The sequence below is a fragment of the Haliotis rubra genome, unplaced genomic scaffold (genome assembly GCF_003918875.1).
Source record: "Haliotis rubra isolate DU_JTF1 unplaced genomic scaffold, ASM391887v1 Scf712, whole genome shotgun sequence".
Lineage (NCBI taxonomy): Eukaryota > Metazoa > Mollusca > Gastropoda > Lepetellida > Haliotidae > Haliotis > Haliotis rubra.
In genome coordinates this window covers 370478-394606 of record NW_025767427.1, presented here as the reverse complement: position 1 = coordinate 394606, position 24129 = coordinate 370478, and positions in this window count along the sequence as shown.

The following is a 24129-nucleotide window of genomic DNA, read 5'->3' as shown; positions in this document are numbered from 1 at the left end:
AATGTTGTGACGCGGCGTTGCCATGACGTCACATTGGCGGCTTTAAATTGACAGTACTGGTAGCACAATGAAAACAAGTATAATTCAGACACATTGAGTTACCTATTTAACGATGGACACAATTCTTTAATGAAAAAGTTTTCTTTAGCTTTACGCTGCATGGCGTCAGCAGTATTCATTTTATAGAAAGGGAATATTTTAAATTTTATTTCCTTTCCTGCTACGCATTTTGTCGATGTGAGCGCTTAAGGGGATGCACCTTGTTTTTGGGTCCTTAATCTGTTGTTTATGAACGCGCATTCTGTCCCTCAAGCACTCCGTTTGTCCAATGTATTCTTCATGACACCCTTGGCATATAATAACATAAATAATATGTTTTGCGGAGCAGTCCATGTTAGAGCGTACATGAAATAATTGTTTCCTGTTTTTGAACTTTATACATGAAGTTTCAAGTATATATTCACAAGTTCCACAATTTCCCCGTTTACATTTTGAGACACTGAATTCTGTAGGTTTAATACATGAGTCGAATGTGGCACGTGTCAATATGTGTTTTAAGTTACGGCTTTGGCGTTTACTCTTTATCATTGTTACATTAGCCATAATTCGATTCATTTTCATATCAGCATTTAAAATTGGAACATTTTGTCTTATGATATGAAAAAGTTCCGGATTCTTGGGATTGTTCGTTGAAACATAGGCCAGATTGACAGTGTTATTTATTTGTTTATCACGAACTTTCAACAGTGTCCTTCTGTCTGTGTTTATTGCTTTCTTTATTCCATCTTCCACAAGAAGAACTGGGTATCCACGGGACTGTAGATATGATTTTAGTTCTGCAAGTCGTATGTTCCTTGTTGGTATTTGTGACACAATCATGCAGATACGTCTTGCTAAGTTATAGGGAATGCTTCTCTTTATATGACTCGTGTGGCAATATGAAAAATGAAGGTATTGTTTAGTATCTGTAGGTTTATAATATATATCTGTTTCTAGATTACGTCCACATAGTTTTACCATGATGTCCAAAAATGGAATTTCAGAATAATTTGAGTCCATGGTAAAATGTAAATGTTTGTTCAAGTTATTTAGGATGTTATAAAACAGAGTTAATTTTTCATCTCCAAAGGACCATAACATGAAGCAATCGTCAAGAAAACGTCGCCAATTTGTCCTAAAGTATTCAGCGACTTCAGGTCCTAACTGTTCGTTCCAAATACCCTAAAACTAACGTAGCATACGTGGGTGCCATTTTGGTTCCCATTGCTGTACCCTTCATTTGTCTATAATGTTCCCCATCAAAATTAAGTGTATTATTATTCAATATGAATGTAACACTTTCTATGACGAATTCCTTGGAGAATCGTGTTGGGAGTAATGCTGGATATTCGTGTAACCAGAATGATATAACTTCAATCCCTAAATTGTGTGGAATATTAGAGTATAAATTTTTGACATCAAAAGTAACTAGTTTTTCTTGAGTTTGTTGAGGTAAATAGTTAAGGAAATCCATCGTATCTCTAGTATAACTGTGCACTTTGGTAATACAAGGTTTAAGCACTATGTCAATAAAATTACTCAACCGATGTGTAGCACAACTAGGTCCTGCAATTATCGGCTTAAGTGTCAAATCATTAGGGTGTTCTGTTTCAATGTAGCTATCAGTAGCATTTTCACATTTATCTTTAATATCCCGACACTTGTGCACTTTGGGTAATCCACAAAAGTTGCTTTCTTTGCAAACGAAATTTGTTAGGTAATCTAACTCCTTTTTAGTTGTTTCATTTGAAAATGTTGCTGGAAAATCTGTAAGTTTTTTATGAACATTGGCATTGTTTATAACCTTGTAATTTTCCTGATCATTAATTATTTCCAAAGACATTTTCCTGTAATGTTTAACGTCCATAATGACAACCGCCCCACCTTTGTCGGCCTCTTTGATAATGATGTTTTTATCATTAAGAATATCTTTAAGTGCAATCCGTTCTGAATTGGAAATGTTAGACTTATTTGAACATTTTTGTGGTAATAAAGGAACATTAGATATAGAATCAATGTATTTATCTAGATGTGAATTTCTACCTTTCTTTGGAATCCAATAACTTTTGTTTTTAACGAGTGATGTATCCTCCCCTGTGTTAGAATCATCAAAATACCCAATATTCCTTAATTTCCGACAAAACTCATTGATATCACTTTGAAGTTCAGTCACATTATTACTATTTGGAGCCGGTGTAAATTTAAGTCCTTTGTTCAAAATCCGTTTTTCAGTTTTGTTCAGTTTCCGTGATGACAAGTTGGTTATTTTCACATCTACTTTTGGTTGCGTCGTGATGTTGCTATCCCTGTCTGTCTTGAGCTTCAGCCTGGTTCCAAAAAACGATCGTTATAAGATGTCTGTCCGTTTCCAGAATTTAACAGAAGGTGATGTATTATTATGTCTTGAATTTGACTTTGATCTTGATGGGAGTTTTCTTGTCTTTGATTTGTTACACCTTTGTGGGGAATTACCTTGCCGTTAGCTGTTCAGTTCCCAATGAATGTAACATTTGTATTCAGATATGTTGTTGCCTGCTTATTTCCGAGCTGTTTGTTACTTGCTTCTTTCGTGCTACTCCTCTGTTTTTAAGCCATGGGCTTTCTTCGACTATGTTTTGATGGAAGTTCTCAGCATATTTGTTTAGCCAAGTTAAAGATTTCGCCCATCTATTATGCGACTTTTCCTCTTCGTTGCAGCATTGTGTTGACCATCTGTTTAGTAATACCTCTCGGGGTTTCCCCCGCGATATTCTTTCTATTTCTTCTTTCATTAGTGCATCAATACTCAAGTATTTATCCTCTTGAGATTGAGCACGCATTTTCAAAATTTCAATTTCAATATCCATATCTTGTAATGCACGAAGTTCTCTCTTTCTGCGTTTGTCTAAAAGTTCACTTGGAATAAACGGGATCTTGAATTTTTCTGGTATTATTTTTTGGTCTTGATTCATCCATATTATTAATGTATCTGCATACCTGTTGTTTCGGAGTGCTTGCCAAAACACTCTCTTGCGTTGCACCAGTCGTGTATTCCATGTTTGACTGAGGGAATTAAATATTATGTCCGCTTCCTGTTCTATTTGAAACTCGGAGATATTGTCTGGCCTTGATGTCGCCAGTTCGTCTTTACTCCTTTGTATTCCCTTTACTGCCTGGTTTAATGCTTCCTTTATCAATATATATCTATATATATATTGAGACTTAATTACAATAGCTTTAAAATCATAGCGTTATTCGCATATTTCATGTGCGTTTGTTGATACCATAGATAATGTGCGTACACACTGCACGCGTATTTTGTCAATGAAGGACAACCGATGTTAATAGTTGCAGTCTTGTCTGTAGGACCCCAGGTGGCGCTGGATTAAGGTGGGTCTGTAAGGAATAACTGATCACATTGGTACGTATTACGAAAATAGCTCAGCTTAGCTTCAGACATACAGCTCTGTGTTGCGTGCAGGGATGTGTGCATGCAGGGATGTGCGTGCGTGCAGGGATGTGTACATGCATCACAGAGTTTCCAAAATTGTCCAATTATGTCTGAACAAGACAAGGACGATGGTGGTGGATAATGTAACGTTATGCGAGTCAATATAGCTTGGTAGATCGGCTGTGGGTAGTCTACGACGTCACATACCCGTGAAGATCCGCGTTAGAATATTGGTCTTCAGTAACCCATGCTTGTCGTAAAAGGCGATTAACGGGATCGGGTGGTCAGGCTCGCTGCCTTGGTTGACACAGGTCATCGGTTCCCAATTTCGTAGATCGATGCACATGCTGTTGATCACAGGCTTGTCTGGTCCAGACTCGATTATTTACAAACCGCCGCCATGTGGCTGGAATATGGCTGAGTGCGGCGTAAAGCTAAACTTACTAACTCACTTACTACGACACCTGTATGGTCCCCAGGGAGTTGAAAACGTATCGGAAAGTACGATAGTGTCCTATGACCGGGGAAAGTAATGTACGTAGCACCGAGAGCAGGCAATGTGCCTGGATATGAGCGCCATATAAGCGTACTATTACTGTTACTGTTACTGCGACGTCACAATTGCCGTCACACATCTCTTCAACAACGAACCTGTTACTGACACTTCCGTGTTCTAAGGAGTAGCATCTCTAACATCTCTGGATAATGGCGACTCCGTTCTAAACCAGACCCTGACTTAATTGCACTTTTTAAGATTTTGTCTGGGATCTACTCATTACCAACTATTTAGTGAGAATATGTTAATTGACATTTGTAATCACAATGGTTTGAGTTATTTAAAAAGCCTGAACATCTGAGTAAAACCAGGCTCAATTTTCTACTGAAACAGTTTCCACTTGAAATAAACTTTAAAGCACAATTTCTAAATACCCACCTCCAGTGTAATGTCACATTTACAAAATTCACTATCATGTCTGGAGTGTACTCAAACAATAAAATACTAAATCATATTATACTTCTTGCGAAAAGATCTATTTACGTTTCAAGTATAAAACAACGAGCACTTTCCCTTGAGGGATTTCTTAAGTTATTAAAAGATATATGTACAGCTGAAAAATATATAGCTAGGAAAAACAATAGCTTAGATCACTGTATAAGGAAGTGGAAACATGTATATACCTTACTATGTGCTAAGCATTGAACTCTACTTATAATATCAGCTGTATTTCCAGACCCCACTCACTACAATCACACTATTCAACCTTATCCCTCCAATTTTATATTGTATATGCAATACAGAAACTTTAATGATATCTTATGTACCTATACATCTGTTATAACCTTACAAAACACCACTGATGTCATATATATACATTGTCTTTTATGTCATATACATTTCATCTGAGACTTGAAATGGAATAAAAAAAATAAAAATAAATAAAATTTTAAAAACAACAACTTTACAGCACTTCAGTGCAATGGTGGAAACCTATGAATTGATTGCTGACGACAAGGAATTTTCCTTCATGGTGTCCTATATATCTGTTATAACCTTACAAAACACCACTGATGTTATGTATATATACATTGTCTTTTATGTCATATGCATTTTATCTGAGACTTGAAATGGAATAAAATAAAATATAAAATAAATAAAAATATAAAAAACCCAACTTTACAGCACTTCAGTGCAATGTTGGAAACCTATGAATTGATAGCTGACAAGGGATTTTCCTTCCTGGTGTCCTCCTGTACCGTTTGAGGACACAATTTAATATAAAGGTCAAAATAGGTATAACAATTATATGAATGGTCCACTGAAAATCATTCATGACACCTGGTGTCAGCTGCAGGCCTCAGGTGCATGGTTTTGTGTATCCTCTTTCAACTCGTGTGTATGGTTTGGTTTACACATTCCGGTCGTGTGTGACGTGACACATATATCATTTGCAAATTCCCCACGATGATTTACCAACTCTTATGATGATCTTGTTTTGCCCTATCCTAAACAATCTGCGTTACTTAATGTCTGTTTGTTTGTTGTTCAACGCCACCCAGCAATACTACAGCTACATGGCGGCGATCTGTAAATAATCTGTCACCTGACAATCCAGTGATCAACAGCATCAGCAACGATCTACTCAATTGGGATACGCTAACATGTGTCAAACCAAGTCAGCTAGCCTGACCCCTCCGTTAGTAACCTCTTACGAAGGTCAATCTTAACCCGAATCTTCACAGGTTTTAATGTGTATATATATGACACGTTCACTTATTGCCAACCTATATTTGTATATTCAATACAGTTTCTCTCTTTTTAATGGTCACACCCATCCCAATACACAACAGAGGACAACTGTATTTAAATATTGTTGGTATCTTAGGTACCGAGGTGAAGATGCCTTTGACAAAGTTATTGGACTGCAAAGGAAACCCCTACACTGTCCTGGACGTAGATGGAACGTACTTTCCTCCCAGTTTCAACTGGGAAACGGTGAAGAACATTTCCAGCGTCAACATCCGTGACGACGATGTGCTGCTGTGTGGCCACGCAAGATCAGGTACATGTGAAAACTGCATTAAATCACAATTTATACTTATTCTATCCTACATGAATCGATGGGTACAAAGCCAGAATTTTGTCATGCTGATCCCACATCTTCGAGGTTTTTGACAAAAAGCAAAAGAATACAGCGACAGAAAGAGTAAGTGGGTTTAACGCTCCCTTGAATAGTATTCCAGTAATATCAAGGCCAGGAGGCTCTTTGTGGAAAGAAACCTCGAAATAATGCTGGTCTCAGGACTCCTCAGTTAATCCGTAGGAACCTGTACGAGTTTACGATTATTGATGTATAATGGCGTGAGAAGAAATCCATCATCTAACAGGTAGTAGTAGTTAAAGATGAGGATGTGGAAATCAAAGTATCAACTGCGTTTAACTTACTTTCATATTTTCAGGAACACATTTAACATTTGAACTGGTCCATATGCTGCTGAGAAGAAAAGCGGAACTTAGTCCTCGTGAAAAGGAGTCTCAGACACTAGAATTGCAACCGGAAGAGGTTCTGAGTTGTCTCCCTTCACCAAGGATTCTCAACACACATGTCCAGTTTCACTTACTGCCAGCACAAGTGCAGAAGAAGAAAACTAAGATTATCTATTTGATGCGAGACCCCAGGGACGTCCTTGTGTCTCGATTTGTTCTTACCTCTAACTATATAGCGAAAGTTACAATGATGGGATTTGATGAATATGTGGTAGCTTCGGCTGAAGGAAAAGGTTTGTTGATATCTTTCTATCTTTCTTTGTTTGTTTAACGCTGCACGCGGTAATCCAGCTTTATTTTTGTTTGTTTGTTGATTTATGTGTTGTTTAACGCCGCACGCAGCAATATTACAGCTATAAGAATCGAGTCTGGACCAGACTGGAATATTGCTGAGTGCGGCCTCAAACAACCCAACCAACCAACCTCACCTTTTGGAGATTGCCTGATCAGAAAAGACATTCCGAGTGTCACTTTCCCGGTATTGGTTCGATTGAAAAGTCGTTCAGAAGTGAGCCATTAAGGCATATCCCCAGGTGTTTTGTTCAGAGGGCTAGAGTGGGCGAACATATGATTTTAAAAAGATTGTCAATCAGTAAGTTAGCGAAATCAAACAAATCGAAATTGTATACATTCTTCATGCGGCTTGTGATATTTTTACAATAAGATATCGGTATGATTGCAATTGATTGATTTTCGGATTGATCGATTAGGGTTTGATCAGGATGTGGATCTCAACTATCCATAAATGTGTTGATAGGGATATTGTTGTATCCTCCAACGATACACAACACTGCTTCTTAATACATGTAAGGTGTGTACCTAGTGTGTCATACAGACCCTGAAGCAAATATATCCAAGAAAGCCCACGCAAGTCTAGAAAATATGGCAAGTCTAGATTTCCACTCTGGAAATGAAGAAAGTCCCTGAGCTCCTTTTTATTGATATATGATATTAATGTAAAAACTTTTATTTTCTTTAAAATATGTTCATTTCAAAGACTAGCTGTTAGTCTAGCGTATACCTTAATGTCTATTAATAAATGGAATGATACGTGATTATCCCTAACAAAGGCTGAGAATATGTGAATATACTTTTTACAATGTGTTGTAGTTGCCTGGGGCTCCTGGTTTGACGATATTCTCTCTTTGGGAGAAACTAATGAATGAGTCTGGCCACCCAGTGTTGATAGTCAGATACGAGGAGACTAAACAGGTATGATGATGATGATGATGATGATGATGATGAATTCTGCGACTATTATGATGGGTTCTTAACACGTGCTAGTGCTTCTTTGTGTTTGGTTTCGGTTTTTTGTTCTTTTTTGGTTTGGTTTTGTTGGGGTTTTTTATGGTTTCTTTTAGCTCATGCCAATCGGTGAAGCGCTGATGCTACTGTTAAGCAGGTGATATCACCGAGTTTCAGTAATGCATTCAAATAAATGTAACCGATGTTTTACGCCCTGTAGAATTTCCTTCGAAATCTAAGCGGCTAAACCCTTTCCACATCCATACTGGAGCTGTTAATGATCTGTCACTTTTTTTATTTATCACAAAATAGTTATTGTATCGAATTGAGTCGGTTATATGTGAGTGTTTGATTTATTTCAGGATCCTGTCCGTGTGATCAAAAGCATTTCGGAATTTCTAAATTTAGACTGTCCGGATCAGCTTGTCCGAGACATAGCTGTACAATCCGACTTCACGAAAATGAAGACGACAAAGGGAGATAATGCTGAGAAACGTGATGGTGACGCCATCCACTACAGAAAAGGTAAGGGCAATTGTGTGTTTATCATATGTCTTAGATGGCACCACTGCTTCATATACATCTGGCCGGTCGCTGAAAATCTGAGAAACTCTAGGAGATCAAGATACACGGTTCTGATTGGACAGTCAAGGGTTTCAGATCTCAACATCTTAATACGACCTTGATTCATTCGACTGTAACGACTCTAACGACTGTAACTAATAACTGTGAATTTAACCCTATATATAATAATGTGATAACCACGAGCACTAATTTAATCACTATTTCAGGAATCACTGGTGACTGGAAGAACTGGTTCACCGATGCCCAGACAAACTACTTCAATGACATTTACAAACAGAAAATGAAGCATTCCAAGTTTTATGAATGGTACTTGTAGACTGTATTGTGGTGGTGCTACGTTGGTGTTGCGGAAACGACTATACAACACACCACTACTTCATTGATTGGCCTGATATGCGGTATTTCATTAAGTGCGTTTACACTCTAACCTTCATTTCCAATGTGTAAACTAATAAGTGAGTGAGTGAGTGAGTATGGGTTTACGCAATATTCCAGCAATATCACTGCGGGAGACACCAGAAATGGGCTTCACACATTGTACCCATCTGGGGAATCGAACCCAGGTCTTCTGCGCGACGAGCCAACGCTTTAACCACTAGGCTACCCCACTGCCCCGTAAGCCAATAAGCATCGTGTGTTGAAAGTTAAGACTACATGCAAGAGCTGTCCAAAGTCTGTAACCTGTCAGTGTCGATATACCCTCGTCTTGATTGCCAAGTTTACTAATCGTTAGTAACTGTACTCATGTGCCAAAATTGTTTCAATTTTCAAGATGGCAAACATTTCGGTCCCGTCTGGTTATGGATAATACAGAGCGTGTTACTTACCTTATCGGTGTCCTGTTGCTTTAATATTTTGTTATGTGTCCCTTTGAGATCAGTACTTGTCGTAAACGCTTAGGTAGCTACCCATACAGTCTCTGAATGCAAAAAAGAGGCAGATCATCCCAAGCGGACTGGAGACACTCTCTCAAGTCTCCCAGCCCCGTGGTCGTAGAAAGGAGTTTATTTCACATTGTTTTTCAATACAATCCAAACCTTTTCGATTGGGTTCAAATCTGGACTCTGTGCTGGCCATGGTAGCTGAGGAATGTCATTCCTGCGTTTCCATGTTTCCGTCTCACGGGACCGATGCATCGGAGCATTATCATCTTAAAACAGCCATGGTTTGTCAAGGGAATGCTTTACAACAACAGGCCACAAAACGTTGTCAAGTGTATCAATATACTTAGCACTGTTCTTGTTTCCATCGACAAACACCAAACACCCAACACCGTAATACGTAATGCACCCCCACATCATCAACTTCATAGACCGCCCTATTCCCTGAGTGAAATACCCGAGACACTCGCCCCTCCATCTTTCTGATCGCTTTCGCCACACTTTAACTCTTCCATCAGGTTTAACAATAAACGTCATTTCATCGGTAAAGATGACCTTTCTCCAGTCCCTATCAACAGTCCAACGAAATTCTCCTCTTCACCATGCGACACGTTTTTTCCTGTTGACCTCACGTATTCCCAGCTTTTTGCAAACAGTAAGGTGAACAAACCCTAGTGAATGTTAATTTCTTTGAACAGTTCTTTTGGAAACAGGTTGTGGCACAGACTGATTAAAAATGTGAGTAATATCCTCCTAAGATTTCCGGCGAGTAACTTTAACGATCTTCGAAAGTTGATTGCTCCCCCGTGCTCTGATTTTTGCAGGTCTACCAGAATGACGTCTGTTTTCGATATTTTCACGTTCTCGATGTCTATTCAAAAATTTGCAAATAGTAGAAGGATGGATGCCCAATACTCCTGAAACATCGGCTGATCAACAATTGCTAATGTCGAGCAAGCGTGGTCGAAAGCGTACTCGCGTATGTTTTTGCAAATCCATCCATTTGTACTACCCAGTGGTTGGTCTCAAAAGTTGAACATATTCTCAAAGATCAATTTATCCAAAACTGGCACAATGACATTATTTCTAGTCCCAAGGGAATACATTATCAGCACCTAAAACCATTTCCCAATTTTCATGTATATCTTCTCCTTCCAAAACGCATTTCTTTACCATTATTGAGATTTAGAACATGTAACCATAGTTTACCTATTGAGACGGGCCGCTGGTATAATATTCCAAGGGACGAGAGAACGTGTCAACTATGCCCTCGCAGATGAATATCACTATATTTTTCATTGCAAAGCATTAGATACTTTGAGGAAACAATATTTACCCTCCCATCTAACTAACCTCTTTTCCCAATAAAACAAAGTTCACGAAAATATTATCTGTAAAAACATCTCGAGACATAGTAAATCTATCAAAATAAATCCTACATCTATCATCTCTTGTCAGAAAAAAATGTTTAATATGTTGTTTACTTCCATCTTGAATTTGAATTTGTATTTGTGAATTAAGCACACTCAAAATAAAATATCTAGTTTTTTTACGCTACAAACAGAAAACTATTCCATTAGAGGACTGCTACATGAATTAATAGGCAAGTGTTGTGTTTCACAATCAGATTCAATTGGCGGTGATGTCTTAAATGAACTTGTAACACTATAGCTGTTAGCAGCACCAAAACAGATGTAGACTAAAGCACATCATATTTCTTACAGTACGAGTGGATAAAGCTGTATTAGCTATTAGCTATAATTTAGCATTATTTGTTATTCTTCTTTAATCTGGAGGATCTTGTATTATCTCTATTATCGAATGAGAAAATGTTGCACCTCTTTAACATGTTATTTGAAATAAATACCCGGATTTTAAAAAAAATGGTGGGTGTCAAAAAGTATAGATACCCACTTGAAATTGGAAATACCCACTTAGTTTCAAAAGTAGGGGTGTCATACCCACATGGCCAAAAGCATATCTGGAGCTCTGTAAAAACACACTCTCCGAGAAAACTGTCAGATATTTTTAGTGATTTCTGCATTCTCAAGTCTTTCAAAACTGAAGATTCAGATAATCAGCAGCGTAGATCAGCAGCAGTTTGGAGAAGTGACACTACCTCTGAGAGCAGTGGTGGTATGAATGAAGGCCTTAAGTCGAAGTATTTCAATGATGAAATACACAGAATAAAGACTGCCTACTAATAGATGCTTCTCTTGGTTATTTTAACGTTCATGTTCATTTAATGGGTGTTCTGAAATTATGTTCCTATTTTCACTTTTCTAATGCATTCCATAAGGTGTTAGTTTATACCAGTATAATCATTTTAATTATGCAATATTGATCAAGTACACCAGGAAATATTTTTATGATAGTTAGGTTAGATCATGTAGCCCTAATCTAACAATTTAGTTGACATCAAAATAGTATAAAATATAACATAGTACAGTGTAGACATTGTAAGTTTAGAAAATCAAAATTACATGTAATCTGTCAGGTGGAAGTAAACTAATTCTTTTGCATGTGTTGTATACTTGATCGTGTTTACAATTAAAGTCAGTGAATGTATTTGTAAATAAGTACTGGGTGTCAAATTCAAATGATGCAAACTGTCTTTGACGAAATCAATGTTTAAACAATGAACACATTAACTGAGGTGAGTGAGTGAGTTTAGCTTTACGCCGCATTCAGCAATATTCCAGCTATATGGCGGCGGTCCGTAAATAAACGAGTCTGGACCAGACAATCCAGTGATCAACAGCATGAGCATCGATATGCGCATCGATGACCGATGACATGTGTCAACCAAGACAGCGGACCGACTACCCGATCCCGTTAGTAGCCTCTTACGACAAGCATGGGTTACTGAAAGTTCATTCTAACCCGGACCTTCACGGGTCATTTAACTCAGGTAACTATACTGTACAAGCAAATAAACCTTGTTGTATTCTCTTGCTCAAACAGTTACGTTCACAATATTCTTAAGCTCCATTTATGTATACGTTGTAGTCATTCAATATTAACGAGATATTAACGTCAGTAATTATGTACCGTAGTCTACATATAGAAGAAGTGGTCATATTTTTCAACCTGCAGTTTAAATCTTAATACCACAACTTATGCATCTTTATTATTCGGTTGAAGTTACATTCTGTCGGGTTGTGTGAAAGTACAGCGAAGCCTATCAGATATGTTCTTCATAAACAGATCAAAGATCATGTAAGATTATTTTAATAATTGACAACATATATACTACTGTAATAAAGTAACTATGCATGGTTTGATGTCGTGCCATTTAATCACTGTTTAACAGTTGACAGAATAGTGTCGAAATTTGTATGACTTGACAGTGGAGATCGTGACACGCCCTTGAAGAGATGTGGTGTCAAAAGTCAGTTCACAAACTTAGTAACGTGTGTGTTCATAATTTAAGTTTGCAGGCTTGACAACGACGACGCATAGAGGACACTAAATATAAAACGATTGAAGAAAGCTTGGGGACTGTTGTTCCATATCTAAATCAACGCTTGCCCCAATTCGGTTAACGTCCGTGCCTGATGCTGGGCTTTATGTAACGTCGATCCATTTCATCCAAAACGTGCTCGATGTTCTAATGATCTCATCCGTGTACCGCAGATCTGTCAGATTGCCATTGACAATGACGAATTGTGATGGCTTCCCATACCATAATGCTGGCGCAACCAAACTGTAGACTTTGAAGAACGCACGCGTCAGCATACCGTATGAACACCCTTGCCCTGCCATATGTGCTGTCCAGATGAAATCTTGAGCAAAATTGGACGTATTGCAGGCTGTCTGGACTGGATGTTGTGCTCCCTCAGTCGGTTCCGTACAGTCCTGGAACTGATTAGACGTTAGCCAGAAATGGTCCGAGCAGTCAAATTTGCAGTCTGGAATCGATTCCTTAGATGCGTCAGCTGAATATGGTTGTCTTGCTGACGTGACGTCACGCGTGGACAGTCGGTCCGAAGCAAATCTCTCGTGTTCCAATTATGTTGAAAACGTCTCCGTAGAAACGAGATCGTGTTTTGATGGACACTAACATGACTGGCCACTTCATTTTGGGCCATTCCAGTCTCCAGCATAGCTCACGGCGCCGAGACGCTGATTTTCTGTAAGCGCAGTTTAGGTTTAAAGGTTTAAGCGAGTAAGTTAAGTTATTTTTATTACTTATCAAATAATGTATATTTTATACAATTTTATGTTATGTACAGTTACTTTCTTCCGTTCGTATATGTAAAGACGTGTGTAATCTTAACATTCTTTGTAAGTTGTATTCTGCTGGGTTGTATGAAAGGAAATTCCATCATTGCGTACGTTCTCCATAAATATAAAACATAATGTAACGTTATGTTAGTTGATACCTCATGTCGTACGGTTTATTTCTTGTCTTCAGTTTCACTACATCACGTTTATTTTATTTTCAATATAATGTAAAGTGTTTTCGCTTATTTTGTAATCCTTTGCATTTGTTTATTGTAAGATACATTGTCAGTAAGGTTTTCGTAAATATTAATTCATGACACTCAGAATATATTAATTTCCAAGGTTGGAATTTTGCTGATTTTTTTTCATGAAATGTAAATCACTTGTGAAATACACCGAACAAAGACTGGTCACTAATAGATGCTTCTCTTGGTTATTTTATGCTGTCACGGTCCCAAGCTAATTCCCCGACTACAAATTCTAGGTATTACAATTATCCTAGACCAAACATAAAGCGTTAAAGATCATTACAGGTCGAAGCGATATTATAGTCTACTGACTGACCTGATTGAAGTCACCACATATAAGCCGAGTTTGAGCAAACAGGGTCAGGATGGAATGTATGAATCACAATATAAATCATTGAAATTCTAATAAATCTTCATAATAATGTTTCAGTTTAGGTCATGCGGTATGGCTTTTGCGCTCAAAGGTTATGAAAGAGTGAGTTGACACTGGTTTGATCTCAGTGTATATACCCCCGGACTGATCTTAAAATGTGGACAGGAAGGGTTTACTAAGATTTCATGCCACTTTGAGCAATTATTTAGCAGTGAGACGAGGCAAATAGAGCCCGTGACGTCAGCACGACAAGTGAACACTTTAACCTTCGTGTTACGCCACCATACGAATTTCTTAGTGCGGTTAGAGATCAATCAACATTCCCAAAATCCAACAAATAGTTGTTTACAAATAGATTGTTGTAGGTCGGTTATGCTGTGCGCGCTGTCCGCCGGTTTTGCGAACGTAGATTGTCCGTCGTTTTCCCCAAATCCGATCCGATCCGATATTTTCCCTATGACGGGCAACACTGCCTCTGAAACTGTCTCGAAAATGTCCCAACGTAACTGTGAAGCTTCCGATCCGCGATTTCATTATGGATCCGACGTTAGAGATTAATCTAGGCGCCTGATGGAAGGATCCGAATTTAGCGTTTGGAGGGACAGCGATTGCACGCCATGGTTTTAACCAACCTTGTTTACGTGTCAGGTTTACCGGACGGGCTATGCAATGTATGTTGCTATAGTGCCAATCCACGATCAGTCAATTGTTTACGCCATTACGTTCAACAGGGACGCTCGCTCATCCGCCCGACTAACAGTTTCTCTACTCACGCGCCCACCACGCAACATACCACATCCCCGGCAAGTATCAAAAGTACCGACGACGTGATCCGAATAATTCCTCCGCATGTTTTGGATCCATTGAACAAGCAACGCATGGACTGCATCAGGATTAATGTTAACGTATGCCGCCGTCCAGTGGCTTTCTGTCGACGTGGTTATTGATACGTTCGGATTTCGCACCTCAACAGTCCTGTACCTTTTTGTCGAGCAAGCTTTTGAGCTTTCAGAAGAATGTTTATGACATCCTGTGACTCTAATGTCCATATTTCGGATTGTCATAGTTAAGTTTGCTAGGGCAATTTTTATACGGCTTAGTGACCACCACCCAATCATTTCTATCTATGCACGTATTAATAATCCCTGGTGTTATTGGTTCGTTCATCAAAGAAGATAAATCACTGAAACATGAAAATTAGTATGTGCTTAAAGGAAAAATGAATTAAAAGTTTCTATATGACTTAAAGTGAAAACATAGTCAGGACATATGTTATGCAAAAACATACCTGGGTATGCTGGCTCACCCAAACCGTTTCTCACGTACATTTTTTTAACTTGTTGGTAAAAGTGAGCATCGGGATCGGATCCGGATAGTTTGTGAGTTTCGGATTCCAGAAGATGACCAGGGCCCCTATTCTCGAAAGTGTCCCAGCTAAGACAGATCCTAAGTAGTTAAGACAGAAGTTAGGACATCCTACCGTTAGGATAAGACCCATTCTTGAAACGATCCTATCCCAGTCCTAACTTGTGCTGCCTATCCTAGCTAGGATAGCGAGCTCTTCAGTAGGTGCCATAGAAAAACCCTCATTAAGTTGGGGATTCCCCTAAATATTACCCATGATTCATTTCATAAAAAACACATAATATGAGGAAATTCAGCTTTTGATGGACTTAGTAGATCTAGAAGAAATTATTCGATATTTTCATCCCAATATATAGTAGTTTTGAAGTTTTTGAAAATTCATTTTTTGACAAGGCGATAACATTTCTACTTCAGAGTTTGAAGTCTGCCAAAAAACAATAAGGATATTAAAGATATGTGCAAAAAATGTTTTCATTGTATTTGTTTTTTATGAAAATCATCATTTGAGCTCTCATATTGCATCATCTCACAAACTGAAAAATTCACCTAGGAGATAAACTGGATCGGAGTAACTTCCCCTATCAAGTTGGCCTTGACATTGACATTTCACGGCAATGTGACTGGAAAGAGCAATGTTGTGATTAAAAAGGCCGAGAATAGGTAAGAACTGAACAAATCTCTTTTGTAGATCTAAAGAATATGTGCATCGCAACAAGTGTGTCTATTCATTACCGATAAATTGATAATATAAGCTAAAAAAACTCATCGTAACACATCAAAACTGTGTGCTCTTGTAAATTCAAATGTAATTTAGGCGAGTATATTTTGTTTGGCAACATCAAAATTGGTGAACAAACAAGAACCACACCATGTTGATTTCCACTAAGATAGACTTAGGACAAGTCAGAACCTATCCTAGTATTTGTCCTAAGTTAGGATATCCTAGCGCTAGGATACTTTTCGAGAATAAGGTAGGACACCTATCCTAGACCCTAGGATCAAAGTTAGGATATCCTAGGGCTAGGATCCTTTCGAGAATAGGGGCCCAGGCTGGTATTTTCGGATCACATTAATTCTGGTTTGTTTTTTCAGTGGAGTCGAGGACATATTTCTGACATTGAATCTATTACGTCGCATGTGTCGTTGGACATTGATGATAAGAATTATCCAAACAACACACACACACGCGCGCGCACGCACGCACTCCTCAGAGGACAAATCTCAACAAGGATTGTGTACTTTTTTGAAAGCTCTCACACACATGGCCTGAGAAGAAACTTATATTTTCAAAAATATTATTTGTAGGTTTACTCAGTGTTTGTAATCTAAGACATCCAATACTTTTAGGCAATGAGGTTGAGATTCATTCAAGAAATGAAAATCTTTGTTGAACGAAATCGCTTTTGACTCGTTACCATTTCAACTAAATACAACACAGTGTCGTGACAGTTCAGCGTTCAATATCAATAATTCAATGACGACAGCTCAAAATGGTTCTCACATTTCAGCGGTTTACCTAGTGATTTCGGAAAATGAAATTCACATGAGAATTTTAATGGTAAGTCAAATATAACTACCTTCACTTATCACATTCTTTCATGTTTGTGGTAAAATGTCAAGTCATTGTGCCGTCTTCTATATCTGACTGCATGAATGAAGAGAGTATTATAGATGTAATTCTGGCCTCAGACGTCCATCTCTTTGGTGGAAACCCGAGTATGGGTTTGTTACTGACGAACGTGGAAACATAATAGGGATTCAAACCTGAATGCTAGGTTTTCGGTGAGTCCAAGGGAAGCAACTCTACACAGCAACCTTTGACCTGAAGGTCATGTTTGTCTCCTGTAAATGCTCATTAACAGTTAACAGTTGTTAACATTGATTTTAACATCATCTTGTGCAGTGCACTTACATTTGGGGAAAATCAGGAACAAAATAGGAAAAGATACATCAAGGACAAACACCTATTATATCAAACAATAAAGCTGTTTCAACGAGCTCTAACTTCATGAACAAATTGCAGGAAGTATTTCACAACACCTACGGCCGTTCCACCCAGACTGGTCAACAAAAAAGACCTCTTGTAATACTCGCCATATGTAAAACAAACACCGACATACCTGCGAGTTAGGTCGAACACCATTTGGAAACTACAGTGAAAGGTGATGATACGCATGTGACTAGTAATTAATATTGTTACCTCGTAGGACTATCACAGTCACGCAAGGGTCACTCATAAATATTCATGCTGACGTGCGACCCTGACCTTGTGTGTTGCAGTCAATATGTGGATTTCATAATTTATGGCTAGGGGAGGGTGATGATGATTTTTATGGAGAAGCATGTACAATGTGAATGACCCCCTTAAAATTTATGTACAAAGTAAGTGATTCCCCAGCCCACCCTATTCCCATAATTTTGAAGCATAATCTTTTAATGTTTCTACGTACAAAATTTCTGACACACCCCACCCCAAAGTATATGTGTACAAACTTGGTGCCCCCCTACCTCATCAGAACAAAATGGGGGACACCCCCTAAATCATCTCCCTAATCAAAAAACTATAATACTGTTATGCACAGTTGCTTTTTCCGTTAGTTTATATCACAACTAAGATGTGTGTAATCATAATATTCTTTTTGAGCTGTATTCTTCTGGGTGGTATGAGAGGAAATCCTATCATTACTTTCTCCATAAACACATACATAATTTGTAAGGTTATTTTGGTAATTGATACCACATATCGTACGGTTTCTTTCTGAGGAGTGATCATTGTCTTCAGTTTCACTACATCACGTGTATTTTATTTTCAATATAATGAAAAGCGTTTTCGCTTATTTTGTAATCTTTTACAATTGTTTATGGTGAGATACTTGTCCGTAAGGTTTACGTAAATATTAATTCATGATACTCAGAATATATTAATTGTACAAGGTTGTAATGCTGCTGTTATTGTATCATGAAATGTGAATCACTTGTGAAATACACGGAATAAAAACTGGTCACTAATAAATGCTTATCTTGGTTATTTTAAGCTGTTGCGGTCCCAAGCTAATTCCCTAATAACAAGTTCTAGGTATCATAATTATCCTAGACCAAACATAAACATTAAAATATCATTACAGATCAAAGCGATATTATAGTCTATTGACTGAGTTGATTGGAGTCACACGCATGAACCAAGTTTGAGCCAACATGATACTGGATGGAATGTATAGACCTCTTTCTGGTTGCAATAAAATCACAATACTAATCATTCCAAATTTCAATACAACTACAAAATAATGTTTCAGTTTAGTGCATGTGGTATGGCTTTTGTGCTCAATAATTATTTATGAAAGAGTGAGCTGACAGTGGTATATATACTTTAAACCTCGGTGCCACCAGAAATGGAACCTTCAAACATCCAAGACGCAAATATAGCCCGTGACGTCAGCACGACAAGTGAACACTTTAACCTTCGCGTCACATACTCCACCATGCGTATTTCTAAGGAAGTACTTCCCTGTGCGGTTAAAGAACATACTCGCTCTCTCGCCCTCTAATAGTTCAGGTCGGTTGCGGTGCGTGTCAGCCGACATTGGGTACGTAGTATGTCCGCCTTTTCCTCAGTCCGACCAGATCCGATATTTTCCCTATGACGGACAAAGGCTGCCTCTGAAACTGTCACTGACACGTTGCAACTCCAACAACGTAACTTTGAAGCTTCCGATCCGCAATTTCATTATGGATCCGACGTTAGAGATTAATCTAGGCGCCTGATGGAAGGATCCGAATTTAACGTTTGGAGTGACAGTTAGCGATTGCACGCCAAGCCAAGTAGTTCACGCGTCAGATTTACCTGACGGGCCCCATGTTGCTACAGTGCCAATCCAGGCCAGTCAATTGTTTACGCCATTACGTTCAACAGGGACGCTCGCTCTTCCGCTCAACCAACAGTTTCTCTACTCACGCACCCGCCACACCACATACCACATGTCCGGCAAGTGTCAAAAGTACCGACGACGTGATCCGAATAATTCCTCCGAAAGTTTCGGATCCATTGAACAAGCAACGCTTGGGCTGCATCAGGATTAATCATTGATGTATGTCGTCCAGTGGCTCTGTCGATGTGTGTTATTGATATGTTCGGATCTCGCATCTCTACAATCCTTGTATGTTGTGGTGAGCACGCTTTGAGATTCCAGAAGAATGTTATGACATCATGTAATGCATTTTCGGATTGTTATAGTTAAGGTCAGTGTGCGAAATAACCACTGGCCCGTGGCTAGTAAAAATCAAATCGGGCCAATAAATCTCCACAGTCACTGACCCGACTGGTTAATTTTCATGGGGTCGTTTTGTAAATTTATCATCGTTATCTCCGACTTGTTAAGCTATATAATACATAGACAACATTTTGGCCTGATAAAAATTTTAGTAGCTTAATGATGAAACCCGTGTCATACAATATCTTATCCTTATCTATTACTGAAACCTTTTTGCTTAGTTACTACATTCAGAGTTCGGGCTAGTGAATTATTTTTGGGCTAGTAATTTTCAGGTATAACTAGGCCGACTGACTTACAAAATATAGAAACTATTTCGCACACTGGTTAAGGAAGACAACTTGCTCATCAGTTGACCATCACCCACCCCTTGCACACAAGCACTAGTAACAGGAGGCAAAGAAACAATTATCCAAACACAGACACGCACGCACACGCACACGCAAGCACACACACACACACACACACACACACACACACACACACACACACACACCACCTCAGAGGACAAATCTCTACAACGATTGTGTACTTTTTGAAAGTTTTCACACACATGGCCTGATAAGAAACCACATACATTGTATCTAAAAATAATATTAGTATATTCATTTAGTGTTTGTAATCTTAGACATTCAATACTTTTAGGCAATGAGGTTGAACTTCGGAAAATGATAGTGATTTCGGAATATGATATTCTCATGAGAAGTCAAAAATAATTTCAACCACTTTTCACATTCTTTCATGTTTGTTTTAAAATGTGAAGTAAATGTGCCGTCTTCTATATCTGACTGCATGAATGGAGAGAGTATTATAGGAGTAATTCTGGTCTCAAACGGTCTCATCTCTTTGGTGGAAACCCGAGTATGGGTTTGTTACTGACGAACCTAGAAACAATAGGGATTCCAACCTGAACGCTAGGTTTTCGGTGAGTCCAAGGGAAGCAACTCTACACAGCGAACATAGACCTGGTTCATCTGTTTAGCTAGTGATTTCGGAAAATGATATTCTCGTGAGACTTTTAGTGGTAAGTGAGATATCTTTTCTTTCACTTTTCACATTTGTGTAAAATATCAAGTCTTCGTATCGTCTTTTATATCTGACTGCAGATTATGAAGTGAGTGAGTGAGTGAGTTGGGTTAAACGCTGGTTTCACAGTATTATGGTAATGCAGGTTTCAGACGTTTATCTCTTTGGTGGAAACCCACGAGTACAACTGACGAATGTAGGAACATAATAGGGGCCGATCGGGATTCACACCAGAATAATAGGTGTTTGGTGAGAACAAGGGAAGCAACTCTACACAGCGACCTTAGACCAGACAATTCAAAGCGATTCCAAAATAATTTCAAATGAATGAAAAATGTCTTTAAAAATATATTTTACTATACTTCAGTTATGTCTGACTAATGTAAATGTTCCTTAACACTTGTTAACATCATCTTGTACAATGCACTTACATTTTGGGGAAATCCGGAACAAAATGGGAATTACTACACTACAGTAAAACACCCATATCAAACAATAAGCCTGTTTCAACGCTCACGGCTCTAAATTCATAAACATAGCAGAAATTGTTTTTCAACACAGACGGCGTCTTCTGTGCAACAAGACCTCTTTTAACACTGGTTATATGTAAAACACACGCCTGCATATCTACGCAGATATACCTGTCAGTACGTATGCCAAGGCCCACGATGAAAGCCAATGACTTGCATGTGATTAGTCATTAACATTGGCACAAGGGTCACACAGAAATATTCATGCTCACGTGCGTCGCTGGTGTTGTATGTTTCAGCCAATATGTCGATCTCTTCTGGAGAGGTAAGTAGTACTTGAAATAGAGAGAAGGGATGGTGCCAGCCAATATGTGGATCTCTTCTGGAGAGGTAAGTAGTACTTGAAATAGAGAGAAGGGATGGTGCCAGCCAATATGTGGATCTCTTCTGGAGAGGTAAGTAGTACTTGAAATAGAGAGAAGGGGTACTGCCAGTCAATATTCAGAGAAATTCTTTGTTTTCGAGCAGCCACAGATATATTCATCGCCCCCAGTATAAATAACTAAACTAATGATGCTACTATAAGCCTATGCTCTTCCTACAAACACGTACGCTTAGCTTCCAACAACATGGATCATGTCAGACTCACGTTGTGAACTTATTTCTGCAACCGTTAATTCAGAAACATCTTTCTACTATCTCAGAAATCGAGATAACTTGCAACTTTTAAACTGCAAGACCTTTCTTCCTCATACTTTAAAATTAATGGAACTTATAACCAGATGAAACCAGAAAATGTTCAACGCTATCAGGTTTAAAGAAACAAATAAGTCAAAAGTGTGAACAAATTAGAGGTTCTACTTTGGTGATAATCATACACGACGTTTTCATCAAGCCATGCATACTCGCCTCAGGCTTGTATATAGTTATCTAAATTGGGACAGGTTTACTTGCCATATACTGCCTCACTCAGTCATTGTGAAGGTGGATGATAGCTGTGGAAACCATATGAATGGATCATTGAAAATCAGCGATGACACCAGGTGTTCCCGGAAAACAACTTGGTCATTCCTCGATATTTTCACATCGTCAAAACTATAGGAAGTCACAGGGAGATCAGAATGCGAACGGGGACGGTGGGGTAGCCTAATGGTTAAAGCGTCCCCTGGTCACGCTGAAGACCCGGGTTCGATTCCCCACATGGGTACAATGTGTGAGGCCCATTTCTGGTGTCCCCCGTTGTGATATTGCTGGAATATAAACGGCGTAAAACTAAACTCATTCACTCAGAACGCGACCACCTGACATTGCACTATTTGATAGTGATTCATAAACACATACATATGTAACCAAAGCCCACAATGGATTTAATCTTAGATTTACATCGTGCCTATAGAAATGTTTTATCGCCTCTATTTATTCGTGATCATTATACGGCAATGTGGGAGAATCGCGGTAAATATATTCATAGCAACGTAAACATTGACAAAGACCGCTGACCTGAAAAGTACGGTGAGTAATCTTTTTTTTGTTGGAGCCAAAGATAATATTTTCAATATATACCCTCCCCAAAAAAAGAAACGCATCATGAAAATAGCAATTTCATGTGGCAATGAATTAAAACGTGATTCATTTTACAAAAGGTTTTGCTCTGTCTATGAGTCCTATGGTGTTTATGTTTTGAAACATCACAACAAAACGCACCATCCGTAAAATACCCGTATTTAACAGCATGATTTTCAATTTCGGCGTGTAGTGTCACAGAATGCACAATTCACATGCAATGCACGTGAAAGTTGGGGATCAGATAGTCTCAATGATGGGTATAAAAGGTTGATCGCTGTCTGTCGATTATTCACTGTATTTGGAATATTGTTGACGAATGCAAAATGCCACGTCTAAGTGAAGCCAACCGTCATATCGCCATTGGTTTGCTTGACTGACTGACTGAGTTTGGTTTTACGCCGCTTTTAGCAATATTCCAGCTATGACACCAGAAATGGGCTTCACACATTGTGCCTATGTGGGGATTCGAACCCGGGTCTTCGGATTGACGAGCCAACGCTTTAACCATTAGACTACCCCACCGCCCCTGGTTTGCTTGAAGCTGGCCAGTCTCAACGTGCAGTTGCCCGACGCATGAATGTTCACCAAAGCACCATTTCACGGCTCTGGGGGAGATATCTCAGGCAGAATTTGGTAGCAGATGCCCCCTCGTAGTGGGCGACCTTGAGGGACCACTGCGGCGCAGGATCGATACATCCGGGTACATCACCTGCGTCATCGAACAGCTACGGCGACCAGTACCGCTCGACAAATACCCAGATTGAGGAGGCTTTCAGCACAGACTGTCAGGAACAGGTTGAGAGAGGCTGGGTTACGTGCCAGAAGACCTTATTTTGGCCCTGTGCTTCGACAACAATATCGTCGACATCGAGTTCAATGGTGCACCAACGATCAGGCCTGTAACCTTACGAATTGGCGTTTAATCTGGTTCAGTGATGAATCACGATTTCTATTGGAATGACGCGATGGAAGAATGCGGGTGTACAGACGTCGACGTGAACGTTTCGCCGACGCTTGCGTTCCCCAGGTAGAAAGATTCGGTCGGGGAAGTTGTATGATGAGGGGGAGCGATCACCTGCCGTAGGAGAAGTGATTTGGTGATGATCCAGGGCAACCTGACAGCTCAACGGTACTGTGACGAAATCCTACGCCCACACCCCCTTCCAATCATTGATCGCCAGAGGGAGTTGTTTCAACAGGACAAAGCCAGGCCCCTCACAGCACGTCACACTAGATACTTCCTCCAGAACCAGAACATCAATGTGCTCCCCTGGCCCTCAAGATCATCGGACTTAAACCCGATCGAACATCTGTGGGATGCCCTTGACAGACGGGTGCAACGCCGTAACCCTCAGCCCCA